We start from the raw sequence: 16,385 nt of genomic DNA on the forward strand, positions 1-16,385 counted from the left end.
GAAAAATAGCAATTTTCCTAATCTATTAATTAGTTACATACTATTAAATGGTTTGCTTAAGTCTCAACATCTATTATTTTACTTTATCCACGAAATAATGGAGACATTGTTATCTTCACTTAGAATTGAATTAGGATACAGGAAAGTTAATCAGTGAACAAATATTCAAGCCATGGTTGTGTGAATTGAAATCCAGACTAAGATAAGTATTCGCCCTACTGAATCTTGGTCAAAGGTTAATAAAATAAAATCCTGGAAGAGTCACTCTTTCTGGGGAAAAAAAGTAAAGTAAATAATTGTTCAGTATGATAAGAACCGTAAGAAGAATACTTGTGTATGCACAAGGTGTTTTGGGAACAGAGAACACAGGATTAAACTTTTCACTAATGCGTGAATGGCCCTTGGGTTCTGAGATTAGGTTGAAAAGGGTATACAAAATAGCTACAAGTAAAACATTAGATTTAACTTTTTTTTAATGTAGACTAAAGAATAAATAACTCAGAGTCTCTGCATAAATAAGACTTTAGAGGCAATATTTTTTAAAATAGAAAGAACAATGCAAATATTCCAATTAGTAGCACAATTGAATAAATGTCACCTAAAAATACATGATCATTTTTCTAAATATTACAGCTTCATATTCTAATGTAATCCTCCCTCATTCCAACATTTCAATCACATACATCTCTTTTGGCCAGCACTGCTTATGCATCACATTCATCTCCTACTTAGATTATTGCTTTTTTTAATTCCAGATTCTCTCTGTTGCAACTCTTCTCCCCTTCAATTCACTGCAGCCATGGAGACACTTCTAAAATGAAAATCTGTTCACATTAAAAATCTTTATACTATTCCCCTGGTTTACAGAATGAAGTCTCAACATCATGGCAAGATTTTAAAAATCCATGATCATTTTCCCATTTTCTGCCTCTTCAAACTCACCTTCACCCATGCCAAACTGCATTCAGTTCCTGAAATACTTAACTTGTTGTTAACATCTGGGTCAATGCACTGCATGCAGCATCTGATAAATAAATATTGCTAGTGGAAGGGATGGAGACATTGAGAAGAGAGAAATGAGCCCCTTTGGTGATCCATTCTCAGTTGATCATGTTGTCTCCTTTCACACCTACCTAGTGGAGTGGACACTGAGGGGCATTTCCTTCCAGCAGTAGCATGCCCTCAAAACCAACTGCTTGGAAAGCATGCACTTAACTTTTTCAATCTATACACCATTGCTCCTTGCTATGCATTCTGTATAGACAAGCCGAAATATAATCTAGACAAATTGGGTTGTTTCAGGGCCTACCCACCCATCTTCTTTGTTCCAAGAGATCTCAAATCTCAGTTTCAGCAAACAGAAAATCACTGATTCAGATGTCCTCATACAGCAGAAATTTATGAAATGACCTTGAACTTTCAGGATAGGACCGCTTTGAAGTCATTAATACAAACTGTTGTAGCTTTTAGTTGGGTTGGCTTTTATTTTTTGCAGTACCCTCATTCTTGGGTTATTGGCCTTGTTTGCATCCTGTTCTAAGGTGCGATATATAGTACATTGGTTAAGCATGCTATCTAAATCAGGCTAGCTGTATTGTGATACTTTCCTCTGAAGTGCTAATAATAGGATCTTGGGAAAGGTAATTTTACTCTCTTGAGTCTTAATTTACTCACCTGTAAAATTGAGATAATAATAGCATTGGTTCTTTACAATTTCCAGATACACATTTAATTACCATGAAGAGCAAGCTATTTTTATTGATCTTTTGCAATTATCTACAAGCTGATGCACAGCAAGCATGTTCATTCTTGCTCATGAAGTCATGTCTGTAGCTTTGATGTCCAGGAACTCATTCTGCACTGGGAATAAGAGAAGAGAAAAAACTTTTATAGCAAATTTAACTCTTTTTTTTTCTTTTTTTTTAACTTTTATTTAATGAATATAAATTTCCAAAGTACGACCTATGGATTACAATGGCTTCCCCCCCATACCGTCCCTCCCACCCACAACCCTCCACCCTCCCACTCCCTCTCCCCTTCCATTCACATCAAGATTCATTTTCAATTATCTTAATATACAGAAGATCAGCTTAGTATACATTAAGTAAGGATTTCAACAGTTTGCTCCCACACAGAAACATAAAGTGAAAAATAATAGATGATTTTTTTAAATGATGATGAAATCAGATCAGACCTATTGTCATGTTTAATCCCAGTGAGAGTCAAGTTGGGAATTGATAATTTCTTTCTTTCCTTTTTTTTTTTTTTACAGAAGATCAGTTTAGTATGCATTAAGTAAAGATTTCAACAGTTTGCACCCCCATAGAAACACAAAGTGAAATATATTGTTTGAGTACTCATTATAGCATTAAATCTCAATGTACAGCACATTAAGGACAGAGATCCTACAAGAGGAGTAAGTGCACAGTGACTCCTGTTGTTGACTTTACCAATTGACACTCCTGTTTATGGCATCAGTAATCTCCCTATGCTCCAGTCATGAGTTTCCAAGGCTATGGAAGCCCTCTGAGTTCTCCGACTCTTATCTTGTTTAGACAAGGTCATAGTCAAAGTGGAGGTTCTCTCCTCCCTTCAGAGAAAGGTACCTCCTTCTTTGAAGACCTGTTCTTCAAATTTAACTCTTATAATAATAAACTGATTTACATGTATTAACTTATATAACCAAAATCAGGATCAGATGCTCTACATTAGCTGTCTACATCCAATATCATCTGTATTTATATCTGTAGCTGTAGCTGTCATCAATATCAGTGACTCTCAGCAAAGGAGAGATATCTTCATTTTGAAAAATTATGGCTGGGGCCGGCGCTATGGCGCAGCAGATTAAAGACCTGGCCTGAAGCGCTGGCATCCCATATGGGCGCCAGTTCTAGACCCAGCTGCTCCTCTTCTGATCCAGCTCTCTGATATGGCCTGGGAAAGCAGTAGAAGATAGCCCAAGGCCTTGGGCCCCAGCACCCATGTGGGAGACCCGGAAGAAGCTTGCGGCTCCTGGCTTCGGATGGGCACAGCTCTGGCCATTGCGGCCCTCTGGGGAGTGAACCAGTGGATGGAAGACCTCTCTGTCTCTACCACTCTCTGCAACTCTGTCTTTCAAATAAATAAAATAAATCTTTAAAAAAAAGAAAAAGAAAAATTATGGCTAATAAACTTATAGTGAATGACAGACTCAAAATTCTGTATGTAAAAAATGATGACATTTTGAATAAAACAATATAAATAATTATATGAATGACAACACTTCTGAAGTTCATGAAAAATATATGTCACATACAGACACACACAGTTTGGCGATGTAAGGACCTTTTCATAAAACAATAATCAAATTTAGCAAGAACTCAAAGGAGAAAGATGGATACTACAAGGACCAGAGGTATATCATATAATGTTTAAAATCAAGTATTTTAGAATTAGATAATGATTGGACTTGAATCTATTGTCCAAACTAGCTTGATGATCCTGAGCAAGCTATTTATCTCTGCTGTACTTTCCTAAGTGAAATAATTAGTAAGTAATAACTGTAATATTTTCTCCTCTATTTTCATAGTTCTAGAATATTTGGTATTTTGGGCTAAAAAGTTGTATGATTTCAGATGGAAATGCACCAACTGACCATATTTCCTGTGTATCTCTTGCTTGTCTCTGAAGATATGGTCTTTATGTTGCTACTACCTGCTCTCTGGGCTGAGAGGTTGCAATTTATAGACTGCAACAGAGTTTCCTTGTCCCTAGGTTTCATGATGAGTCTGGTAAAGGGAGGTGCTGCTAGGAGGTAGGAGTGAAGTAGGAAAGTTGATTTATGATACTGATTATCCTAGCTCTCTCTCATGGATATGCTACAGTCCAGCAGACCCCTTAAATAAAATACTTCAGTTCTTGCCAGATAGTCCTCTCCTTGCAATCATTTTTATAATCTATTAATGTGTTTTATGCTAACTTGTCTAACATAGCTAATTATCTTTAGCCTTTTCTTTTCAAGATAGATGTTTTAATGAAATCCTGCTATTACTAGGTATTGAGTATAAAATATCCAATATATTTTTCTTGATCGTATCTTTGTAAATAGGCCTTTTATCAAATCCTCCATGAATTATTTTTAGGTGTGCCCTCCATATTTTCTAGGATCCTAAATAGTATATGTAAACCCATAGAAAATGGAATTGCATGTCTTAAAAAAATGAGACAGAAGCCATATGAAAGAACATGATAAAAAGATGAGATACTGACAGATATGCTTGTAGCCTCCTGAAATTCCTTACTTGTTTTCACATATCATTAGTATATAACTGTATGGTAACACTAGCATGAATGAGTCATAATAAATGTTATGCATAATTAAAATAATTTAAAAATAATTATTTTTCTTATTGAATGAAATATTGCTTATATTTTTGATACTTTTTTTCTGAAATGTATTTTGCCCAGGTCTCTGCTTTCTTAATGCAGTTAAGGAGTTTCCTTCCACTAGGGCAGGGTTTAAATTGCTTTGAGTTTGGAATACTGGAGAAGATTCAGTGAGGGTTTAAGATGTAACCAGACTGTGACCTGGGCAGCACTGCTGCAGACTGCACTTTCTGTTTAGGCATGAGATTCTATAACCTTTGTGCTTTTAGATCAGCTAGAAGTAAAGGGCATTTTTCAGGAATGAATTCCATGATTATGTCTGTTTTATTCTGTGGATTGCATTCACATTTTTCTTTAAACAACTCTTATATGAAAAATATCATGTATTTAAATATTATGCATCTAAAAATGACCTAAGTGGAAATTTTTATGAATGATAGCCCAGAAAGATAAAGTCCTCAAAATAAAATGTTTTCTAGTGTTTCTTTCTAGATATCACACTTCCATTCTCAAGTGATACAGCACAAGAGTATGTTTAATTCTTGAGAAGTACTTTTGTTTTAACTGTCATCTCCTCTCCTGTCTGCCTTGAGGAGCAAGGCTCAACAGAATTTTCAAATCATACAAAAAATCTGAAGCTACTCTATCAACAAAGCCCTAAATCCCACTCAATAAAAAGATACTTTGCAAAGTTCATTTCTCATGTATACACAATAATTTGTTTTTCATCATCAAAGCAGAAGTGTTTTATTTCATTCCTTTGAATGAGGAGAAATCCTACCATATTATACAGTAAGTAGTACCGCAAATTTTTCTTATGACTTTTTACCACCCTCCATTTTTTGTCATTGGCACCTACTAATTACCTTTTTTAATTAAATGCATATTTGGTTACTAGAAAAGCAAGTTTGATAACAATATGAAAAATAGGTGCTTTGAAATCTGAACAAAGGCTATTGGTTGGAATATTCCATAAATCTCACAGATTTTAACTCCACATCTATGCAACTCAGCATCTGCCAAATAATTGATCCTATTTCTTCCATGAGCAGGAATAATAATGCAGATGAAAGAAGTGCTTAATTTAAGAAAAGCATCATTTAGTCCTATGTAAGTCCTTTAGGGCATATTTCTGAATGATTATGAAATATATATTTTCTTATCAGAAGAATAATTTCTTATTCTGAGTTATTCATAGATTCAAGAGAATATATACATTACAGATGAAATACAATCTAAATGAACATAAATTTAAAAAGAATTATTATTCATATTTTTATAAATATTTGTTTATTTATTTGAAAGCCAGAGTTACACAGAGAGAGAAAGAGAGGCAGAGAGAGAGAGATCTTCTATCCACTGGTTCACCCCCAACATGGCTGCAACAGCTGGAGTTGCGCCAGTCCAAAGCTGGGAGCCAGAGCTTCTTCCTGGTCTCCCAGGCAGGTACAGGGGCCCAAAAACATGGGCCATCTTCTACTGCTTTCCAAGGCCATAGCAGAGAGCTGGAATGGAGGAGGAGCAGCAAGGACTCGAACTGGCACCCATATGGGATGCTGGCACTGCAGGCATTGGCTTTACCTGCTACACTATGGTGCCAGCCCCAAGTCATATTTTTAAGTGGCTTTTTTTTTCCTAATTTAGATGCAAGGATAAAATAAATTATTTTCCAAAATTAAGCTTTCCAATTTCTAGCATTTTGTGTTTGAAGGCATGAAGTTTTCATATTTTCCTCATCTTTTTTCCTTCTAATTCTTCAGTAGGGCAGATATATATTTATTTCATTTCAATTTTAAAAAGCAGATTTTCCCGATTTAAGAAATATTAAAGTAAATTGTTTTAAAAAATGACTTCACATCTATCAATTGATTCAAAAACCAGATTTGAGGCTCAGAGTGAATACATAATTAAAGAAATCAAGATTTGGAAACATGTTCTTTAAAAGAGTGTCCAGGAATTGGTATTGTGACATGGCAGGTTAAGTTGCTGCCTGTAGTGCTGGCATCCCATGTGGGCGCTGGTTCAAGTCCTGGCTGCCCCACTTCCAATCCGGCTCTCTGCTAATGCTCCTGGGAAAGAAGCAGCAGACGGCCCAGGTGTTTGGGCCTCTGTGCCCAAGTGGCTGTTGCAGCCAATTGGGGAGTGAAATTTCTCTCTCTCTCTCTCTCTCTCTCTCTCTCTCTCTGGCTCTGACTATGCCTTTCAAATAAAATAAATAGGTAAATCTTAAAAAAAAAAAGGGGGGGGACAGAACCCTGGCGCAATAGGTTAATCCTCTACCTGTAGCACCAGCATCCCATATGGGCACTAGTTTGAGTCCTGGCTGTTCCTCTTGCAATCCAGCCCTCTGCTATGGCCTGGGAAAGCAGTAGTAGATGGCCCAAGTCCTTGGGCCCCTGCACCCGTGTAGGAGACCCAGAAGAAGCGCCTGGCTCCTGGCTGGAGCCAGCTCTGGAGGTTGTGGTCTTTTGGGGAGTAAACCAACAGAAAGAAGACCTTTCTCTCTGTCTCTCCCTCTCACTGTCTGTAACTCTACCTCTCAAATAAATAAATAAATAAAATATTTAAAAAAAGAGAGTCCATATAGTGTCAGCACCATCTTTTAACTTGTTTACTTTAAACAACTCCTGAGTACCCATCCCAGATCTCTAATCCTGACTGACAATAACAAGGAAGATAACAAAAAGTTATAAATTCCAGTTGGATATAGATATTGTATATTGACCAAGCAAATTGATTACCCAATCATTGAGTGTCAAGGCATAGGGTGATTTATGATGTAGGCACTTGGCTGGATATTCAGAGTTGTTGAAATATAGGTAAGATGGAGATGAAGGCTTGCTTGGAAAAACAAGATAGAAGCAGAAATGTATTATTATTACCATAGATATATGATAATCATTTCAGTATTCATTAATAAAAACAATCTTATAAAATAAAACCCTTACTATCCTGAATGAATCCCTAACCAAATTGCCAAATTTGTGCCAACAGCAGAAAAATTCTTGCTTAAATTATCAAAATATCATAAATCTTATGTAAGATTAATAAAGTATGAACAAAGATGTGTATAGTGTATTCTTAAGGTGCGGACTGGTTTTGCCTCCATTTTGCTGTTTTTAAGAAGAAAGTTTATCATTTTTCTTTTAATTTATTATTGGTAAAGATTTAATGAAAGACCATTTTTAATATCATTTTATTTACTGCAAAAATAACAACATGTATATTAGAGCAATGCATGAAGATGTAATTAGAAGACATAATTCAAGTTCCTCATTCCAAATTCATTAGTTCTTAAATTGATTATGCGAGTACCTGGGTTCAAATCCCAGTTCCACACCTGAATCCAACTTTGTGCTAATGCAGACTCTGGGAGGCAGTAGTGATAACTCAAATAATTGGGTCCCTGCCACCCACACCGACATGGACACCTAGCGCATGCACAGTATTTGTGGGCTTTGGGTGAGTCGATGGGGTCTCTCTTCCAATCTCTCTCTCTCTCTTTCTGTCCCTTTCTCTTTCTCTGTTAAATAAATAAATTTAGAAACTTTTTAAATTGCCAAAATTAGTAAGTAAATAAATTTAAAAAATGGGAAAATGATAATTGTGATATACATTCTAGAGCAATTTTGAGTGAGATGTGGCAGATGGGGGAAATAATAAAATAATTAGCTAGATTATGGAATTATAAAATTTATAATGTTTAAAGTACAAATATGCAGAGCTTCATTGAGAAAGAACTAGAGATAGAAGCAAAATACTTGTAGAAGCAAATATACTAAATCAATAAAACTGAAAATTTGGATGGAAAAGACTAAGGAAAAATTGTTTTAAATAAATGGCCTCTCAATATCATGGCAGATCTAACATTAAAAGAAATATTTTGAAAGAAATTAAGAAACATTTCTAAATTCTAGACATGTAACATGAAAATGATTCACTGCCAGATGGTTCTACAAATATGTTCAATGTTTCACACATAGATAATTATTGTACAATTACCTGTAAAGGCTACAAACAGCATATGCATATTTCAGAACTTGTTTTTGATGTGATAATTACCTGACATCCAAAAGCTTTCCTAAAAGGATAGCTCAAAAATAATAAAATGTGTGTAAATATATGTAAATATAATACTACTACTTTCAGATTATATAGAGTTCAGAATGTAAATATAATTTAAATTTATAAATTACATTATTAAATGTTATATGAATAGATCAAGAGATAAAAAATTATAAGCAGCCCCAGAATAATCTGATAAAACCACAGTCTATTCCTGATTGTAAAAATCCATATTAAGTAGAATTATATGGTTATATCCTTAATAAGCTAATGAATAATGCATGCATTTCAACCAACAACAATATCATACTGGATGATGAACTTGTCTAACATTCAGATTAAAATCAAGAAAATAACTGGTTGTTAAGGCTGGCATTGTGTTGTGTTGCAGTGGATAAACCCCTTTTGATGTCAGCTCTGCTTCCCATCCAGCTTCTTGTTAATGTGCCTGGAAAAGCAGCAGAAGATGGCCCAGGTGTTGGGTCCCTGCCACCTATGTGTGAGACCCAGATGGAGTTCCAGGTTCCTGGCTTCAGCCTGACCCAGCTCTAGCCATTGTAGCCATGTGGGGAGTGAACCAGCAAATAAAATGTTTCTCTTCCATGCTCTTTCTCACTCTGCCTTGCACATAAATAAAGTAAACTTTAAAAAAAAAAAAAACAAATAAAAAATGACTGGACTGTAGTACAGCATGTAAGCTGTCACCTGCAGTGCCAGCATCCCATATGGGCACCAGTTCATTCCCTGATTGCTCCACTTCTGATCCAGCTTCCTGTAAATGCACTTAGAAAAACAGAAGAATATGGTTCATGTGCTTGTTCCCTTAAACCCACATGGGAGACCTGGATGAAGCTCCTGGCTCCCAGCTTTTGCCTGGCACAGCCCTGGCCAATGCAACCGTTTGGTGAGTGGACCAGTGGATGCAAGATCTCTCTCCCTTGGTCTCTCTTTCTTTCTCTCTGTAACTTTGCCTTTCAAATAAATAAATAAATATAATAAAAATAAAAAACCACAAATTTTGAAAAAAACAATTAGCTGCCGGGATGGTGATTAGAGGAGTAGGATAATTTAGTCAAAGGATATAAAATTTTAATTATATAGGAGGCACAAGTTCAAGAGATCTGTTGTACAATATGGTAAATAAAGTTAAAAATATTCTTGAGATATGCTAAGAGAGTGAAAATTAAGTGTTCTTACAACAGAAATGCTAATTGTTGGATTTAAAATTTCAATTAACTAGATTTATCCATTCTACAACGTATATTCTGAGCACTGCAAAACATCAAGTTGCACACAATAAATACACATTACTTTATACATTAATTTAAGATGAATCAATACCTAAATTAAAAACAAGATAGTGAAGAATCCTACAGTCACTATTAATAGTTCAACATATTATTACTATATCAATTACTGATTGCAACAGTGTAGTAGGTAATTACTTTGGTAGCAATGAGGTTGTGAAAATTCTAAGGAAAATTAATAGGAAAGATAAAAACAAGATAAGTTATATAGATAGTAATTTTTATGGAGGTAGCATCATTCTAGGTATTTGATTTGAACCTGGTAACTTGAATTTTCTTAGGGATTCAATTATGCTCATTAACTTATTTATGGAGTCACAGTTTATCAGATAGGGAAATTTCCTTTTGAAAAATACAATGATCCTTTGTGCCAAAGCTCAGTTGCTCCATCTGTGAATAAAAGAAACAGTGCCAGTGCAGAGCTCTGAGCAGTCAGAGAATTGGAGTTTGTCCTTGCAATCTGCTCCTGTAACTCCTTCCAGACATCCTTTGGGAGTGACGGATTCTACTTGGCAGACGCCTGTGGTCTGGGAGAAGTCTGTCAAGTTGGAGTTGAGTCATGCTGAAATCTCTGAGAGCAGAGCCAAATAGCATTATTTTTTAAAAGAAGATTTGGTTATTTATTTGAAAGGAAAAGCAACACAGAGAGAAGAACACACACACACACACACACACATACACAGAGTGAGAGAGAGAGAGAGATATCTTTCATCTACCAGTTCAATCACCAAATGGCTTTAGCAGCCAGATCTGGGTCAGCTTGAATCCAGGGGTGAAAACTCCATTTTCGTCTCTCACATAGGTGGCAAGGCCAATGTACTTGGGCCACGTAGGCCTGCCTTCCCAAGTGCATTAGTTGGAAGCTGGATCAGATCTGGAACAACCAAAATTTGAACAAACATTCTGGTACAAGATGTGGGCATTGCAATTGGCAGCTTAACCCACTGAACCACAACCTCAACCTCAAAAAGCCAATCTTCTCACAAACTGTCCAGTGGAAGTTGCATGTTAATTTTCCACACGTGCTTCTTCTGTGTTCATGAAGAATTTTAAAGGAAAATCATGTGGAAGGGATCTTTTGAATCTGTATAGTAACAGAATATTATATAAAACATTTTCATTTTCTTTTTATATATAAACTCTGGCTCACTGGTGAAGTATTGATTATATAAGAAGGAAAATATGAAATCCACCTATTTTGCTAATTATTTATAAGCAAATTAAATGGATAAATGCAATTTAAAATGAACATATGAAATGATGATGATTAGAGATCTTTGATTTCACATAGTGACCTCTTATATGAAGATACATAAAATAGCACACTGTGTTATTGTCAAACAAATGAGAAATATTTTACATAACAGTAAAGGTTCTAAAGATCTCAGTGACATATAAAATATGTTATATATACATAAATATAAATAGTAAAAGTTTATCACTTGGGGCCAACTTTGTGGCATAGTTGGTTAATTGCAACCTGAAACACTGTCATCTCATATGGGTGCTGGTTTGTGTCTAGGCTGCTACACTTAAGACCCAGCTCCCTTCTAATATGACTGCTAAAGCAGCAGAAGATGGTCCAAGTATTTGGGACCCTGCAACCTTGTGGGAGACCCTGATGAAGCTCCTGAATCCTGGCTTTTGCCTGTTCCAGCTCAGGCCATTGCAGCTATTTGAGGAGTGAAACAGCAGATGGAAAATCAATCTCTCTCTCTCTCTCTGTCTCTCTCTCTCTCTTTCCCTCTCTCTCTGTAACTCTGTCTTTCAAATAATAAATATTTTTTTCTTTTTTTAGCTTTTATTTAGTAAATATAAATTTCCAAAGTACAGTTTATGGATTACAATGGCTTCCCCCCAATAACTTCCCTCCCACCGCACCCCTCCCATCTCCCACTCCCTCTCCCATTCCATTCACATCAAGATTCATTTTCAATTATCTTTATATACAGAAGAATGAGTTAGTATATATTAAGTAAAGATTTCATCAGTTTGCACCACACAGAACATAAAGTGTAAAATACTGTTTCAGTACTAGTTATAGCATTAATTCACATTGGACAACACATTAAGGACAGAGATCCCACATGAGGAGTAAACACACAATGACTCCTGTTGTTGACCTAACAATTTGACACTCTTGTTTATGGCGTCAGTAATCTCCCTAGGCACTAGTCATGAGTTGCCAAGGCTATGGAAGCCTTTTGAGTTCACCAACTTCAATCTTATTCAGACAAGGCCATAGTCAAAGTGGAAGTTCTCTCCTCCCTTCAGAGAAAGGTACCTCCTTCTTTGATAGCCTGTTCTTTCTGCTGGGATCTCACTGGAAGACATCTTTCACTTAGGTCCTCTTTTTTTTTTTTGTTTGTTTGCCAGATTGTCTTTAAAAGTTTATCGCTAAAGATAATTATAAATTTCCGTTTTTATGGAACTAGTACTTCAAATTATAAATATATGGCCACAACATTTAATTTGCTATGGTAGACATCTAATTTATTTGCAACCTCATGAATTCCCAATTCTTTGTCATTAATAATAAGTATACTAAAATGTGAACAGTTAGGAAAATTATGATGATGATTCTAAAATATTTTTAAAATAATATATATTTTAAGAAATTATTGCTTTTGAAAAGATAAGAATAAATGAAAATTAGACCAGCCCCCACAGGCCCAGGTTCGAGTCCCATCTCACCACCCAACTGGCCCCAGAGGTCCAAGATCAGTAGAGGAAGGCTGCAATGGACACAGACTTCAAGCCCATGCCAGACCAGGGTGGGCTCTGAAGCCCCCGACAACAGGTCCCACCCATCGATCCAGCCTTCATGCCCACTCCAACACAAACCTGGTACTAGCACTCAGTCAACACCATTGTACCTCAGTTTTAGGCTGGTCCCTATAGAACGAGGCATAAAGATAGTCTCATTGGCAGCCAGAACTAGCCTCCATGTAAAAACCTTGGTCCCTGGTTTCTGTGAACCCACTGTCCAAGTCACCACTGTAGACTGAGGAGTTGACATAGTTCCTATGAACTCAGCATCATGTTTACCCACATGCTGACCCAGGCACCAGACTGCCTGAGGACTCCAGGTGCAAGCTCATTTGCAGACCTTACAAGATAGCCTTTCCAGGAAATATTTGAAGTAAATGTTAACAGAACAAAATGGGAAAATAGAAGACAAAGCAATAGCAATAGGGACCTTGAACAATCCTACTTCCGATAGTGCAGAGATCAGCTAGACACAATGTCAAAAAGGAAACAAGGAACTTGAGCAACACTGTAAACAAAGTAGACCTGTACAGAATATTCTATCCAACAGTGGCAGCATATAGCCGCTTTCAAGTGCACATGGAATAGTCTCTGTGAGATCATGTGTTAGGCAATAAAATCGAGTATTAATAAATTTAAGGTTATTGAAATCATAACATTTATTTAAAAAAATACAGTGGACCTAGAAATCAATAACAGGAGGATAACTGGATACTTCACAAATATGTGGAAGTTCAACAACGCATTTTGAAAAGACCAATAGGTCAAAGAAGAAATAAAAAGGGAAACAGAAACTATCTCAAAATAGATGAAAATGGAAGCACAACATACCAATACTTACAAGAACTAGTAAAAGAAGTTCTAAGAAGAAAGTTTATAGTGAGTGCTAAATGCTCTTGATTAGACAAAAGAAAGATCTCAAATAAATAAAGAAAATTCATAAACTAGAAAGAAAAAGATCAAAACCTAAAGTCTGCAGAAGGAAGGAAAAAAAAGATCAGAGCAGAAGTAAATGACATGGAAACGAGGAAAAAAAGAGAAAACGTCAATGAAACAAAACTGATGAAATTTATCTACATTTAAAAAGAGAAAAGACTGAAGTAAATAAAACTGTAAGTGAAAGAGGAGACTTTAATCTGATACCAAGAAATAATAAAGTACCATAATAAACTATGCCAACGAACAGAATATCCTAAAAGAGATGGAAAAATTCCTAGAAACATATAACCTACAAATGTAGAATCACGAGAAAATGGAAAATCTTAGGTGAATAGCAAGTAAGGAGGCTGAAATTCTCCCCTCCAAAAATGCCTAGTATCTGATGGCTTCACTGATGAATTCTTGTTCTTACTACTTAAATATTTCTCTGGACTTCTAAATAGTATTTTTATCTTAAGAGACACTAATAGAATGTCATGCAAAACTCACAGGAAAAATTTTTAGTAAGAAAAAATAATAAAGACCTTGCTTAGGAGTTGTATAAACCATGCATCAAGAGGCTTCCTTACAAGTTTTAGTTTATATAGCCATGTATAACATGTTAAGGCCCAATGCAGATGAAAGTCTCTCACTCAGCTACCAGAATAGTAGCTTCCACAGAGTAGTAGCTTCCATAGCTACAAAGAGCTTCATGTTTTACGGCGCCGTGGCTCAATAGGCTAATCCTCCACCTGTGGCGCAGGCACACTGGGTTCTAGTCCCATTCGGGGCACCAGATTCTGTCCCGGTTGCCCCTCTTCCAGGCCAGCTCTCTGCTGTGGCCTGGGAGTGCAGTGGAGGCTGGCCCAAGTGCTTGGGCCCTGCACCTGTTTAGGAGACCAGGAGAAGCACCTGGCTCCTGCTTTCGGATCAGCTTGGTGCTCCGGCCACAGCGGCCATTGGAGGGTGAACCAATGATAAAAGAAAGATCGTTCTCTCTGTCTCTCTCTCACTGTCCACTCTGCCTGTCAAAAATAATAATAATACAAAAAAAGATTGGGATGTGGAAGTGCGGAAATCGTTGCAGCATACATTCACAACTTAGGGGAGATGCCTGGGTCAATGGGTGAGGGAGTTTCCTGCTGCCCCTTAGTTCCTTTGATAATGAAGAGGCTGAGGAGACCTGCACTACTCCCATCTGGGTGGCCTCCGTGATGGAGCTCCATGGAGGTCCAGGATATCGCCCTTCAGATGGGAAGGGAAAGTGTCCCGCTGCGTGCTGTGTAGGCAGAAAGGCTCATTCGGCTCCTCTTTCCTCACTTGGATAAACACAAATGTATTGCCTGCTCAACTGTCTGTTCATCCTCCCCAAACTTCCCTGCTTCCATTCCCCTTAGGAAAGGAATAAATGGGGCCAGTGTCATGGCACAGTGGGTTTAGCCACTGCCTGTGACACTGGCACCCTATGTGAGCTCTGGTTCAAGTTCTGGATGCTCTACTTTGATCCAATGCCCTGTTAATGCACCTGAAAAAGCAGCAGAAGATAGCCAAGTACTTGCGGCCCTGTCACTCACGTGGCAGACCTAGAAGAACTCCTTGCACTGGCTTCAGCCCAGCCCAGCCCCAGCCCATTGTGAACTTCTGGGAGAGTGAACCAGTGGATAGAAGAGATTCCTCTCTCTCTCTCTCTCTCTCTCTCTCTCTCTCTCTCTGTGCCTTTTAAATAAAGAATAAAGAAATAATATTTTTAAGAAAAGGCATCAAGCATGAAGGATCCTCAGAGTGGCTGAACTGATGATGTTATTGCCAATTGATAGATTCACTGGTTGCCACAGGTGAAAATCTTCCCTGTGCAGCAACGGAAAATACCTAAAGAAACATGAATCAGGAAGTGAGTCCTTACAGGGAAGAGCAGGCTGGTGAGAGAGGGAACATAACCCAAAGAAAGCCTAAAGAAATTAAAACAGAGACAGGTGAAACATAGCTTGACACCAGCCTCAAAGACTTATGTGAAAACATAGGGAAGAAGGAAGGAAGTGACGACAGGGTTTGAATACAGATAAATATTTGTAGCAGATGCACTCACAGTGGAGGGTCATATATCATGAGGGATCCAATTCATATTAAGTAATAATCTACATTATCTGCTAAGCTCAGGAAAGGAGCATCAGCAGTGGGTTTGAAGAGAGTGAGAGGAATATAGAATGCACTTAAGATAATGAAATTTCTGTTAGGAAATAAAGCATTGATGACATCATGTTAGTTTTGAGTTCATAGATCATGATATTATGGGTTACCAATATTATTACATATAGCTTTATCTTGTAACATCTAGTAGCTCTTGTGTATGAATGTAAAAAGCAAATTATAGTATTGGTACAGAATTGGATCTTTTTTTTTTTTTTTTTTTTTTTGACAGGCAGAGTGGATAGTGAGTGAGACAGAGAGAAAGGTCTTCCTTTTGCCGTTGGTTCACCCTCCAATGGCCGCTGTGGCCGGCGCGCTGCGCCCGGCGCACCGCGCTGATCCAAAGCCAGGAGCCAGGTGCTTATCCTGGTCTCCCACAGGGTGCAGCGCCCAAACACTTGTGCCTTCCTCCACTGCATTCCCTGACCACAGCAGAGAGCTGGACTGGAAGAGGGGCAACCAGGACAGAATTCGGAGCCCTGACCGGGACTAGAACCCGGTGTGCTGGCGCCACAGGCAGAGGATTAGCCTAGTGAGCCGCGGCACTGGCCCAGAATTGGATCTTAATCCCATACATTGCAGAGCCTACACTGGTCAACTCAGTTTTAATAAGAATGCCACGAATACACAATGGGGAAAGTTAACCTCTTCAACAAAGGTTATTAGAAAAACTGCCAAGGATTTCTACATGCAAATGAATGAAATTGGACCATTATCTTGCATCACATGTATTACATTATACCATGAAAGTGAATTAAATACCTAAAGAACAGA

General features: G+C 37.4%; 1 long non-coding RNA gene across 2 annotated transcripts; it reads right to left on the minus strand.

Annotated features, from left to right (window-relative positions):
* Window positions 1–1,741: 1,741 nt before the first annotated feature.
* LOC103348767 (uncharacterized) lies at window positions 1,742–15,619 on the minus strand. 2 transcript variants are annotated; one of them, XR_011384281.1, is made up of 4 exons: window positions 15,511–15,609; window positions 12,582–12,632; window positions 7,107–7,206; window positions 1,742–1,860 (listed from the first exon to the last, which is right to left on the minus strand). It is a non-coding gene; the product is annotated as an uncharacterized lncRNA (long non-coding RNA). The 2 variants fall into 2 exon arrangements; XR_007918517.2 differs by lacking the exon at window positions 12,582–12,632 and having other exon boundaries at window positions 15,511–15,619.
* Between the last annotated feature and the right edge of the window lie 766 nt (window positions 15,620–16,385).

The sequence above is a fragment of the Oryctolagus cuniculus genome, chromosome 1 (assembly GCF_964237555.1).
Source record: "Oryctolagus cuniculus chromosome 1, mOryCun1.1, whole genome shotgun sequence".
In the NCBI taxonomy this organism is placed as follows: domain Eukaryota; kingdom Metazoa; phylum Chordata; class Mammalia; order Lagomorpha; family Leporidae; genus Oryctolagus; species Oryctolagus cuniculus.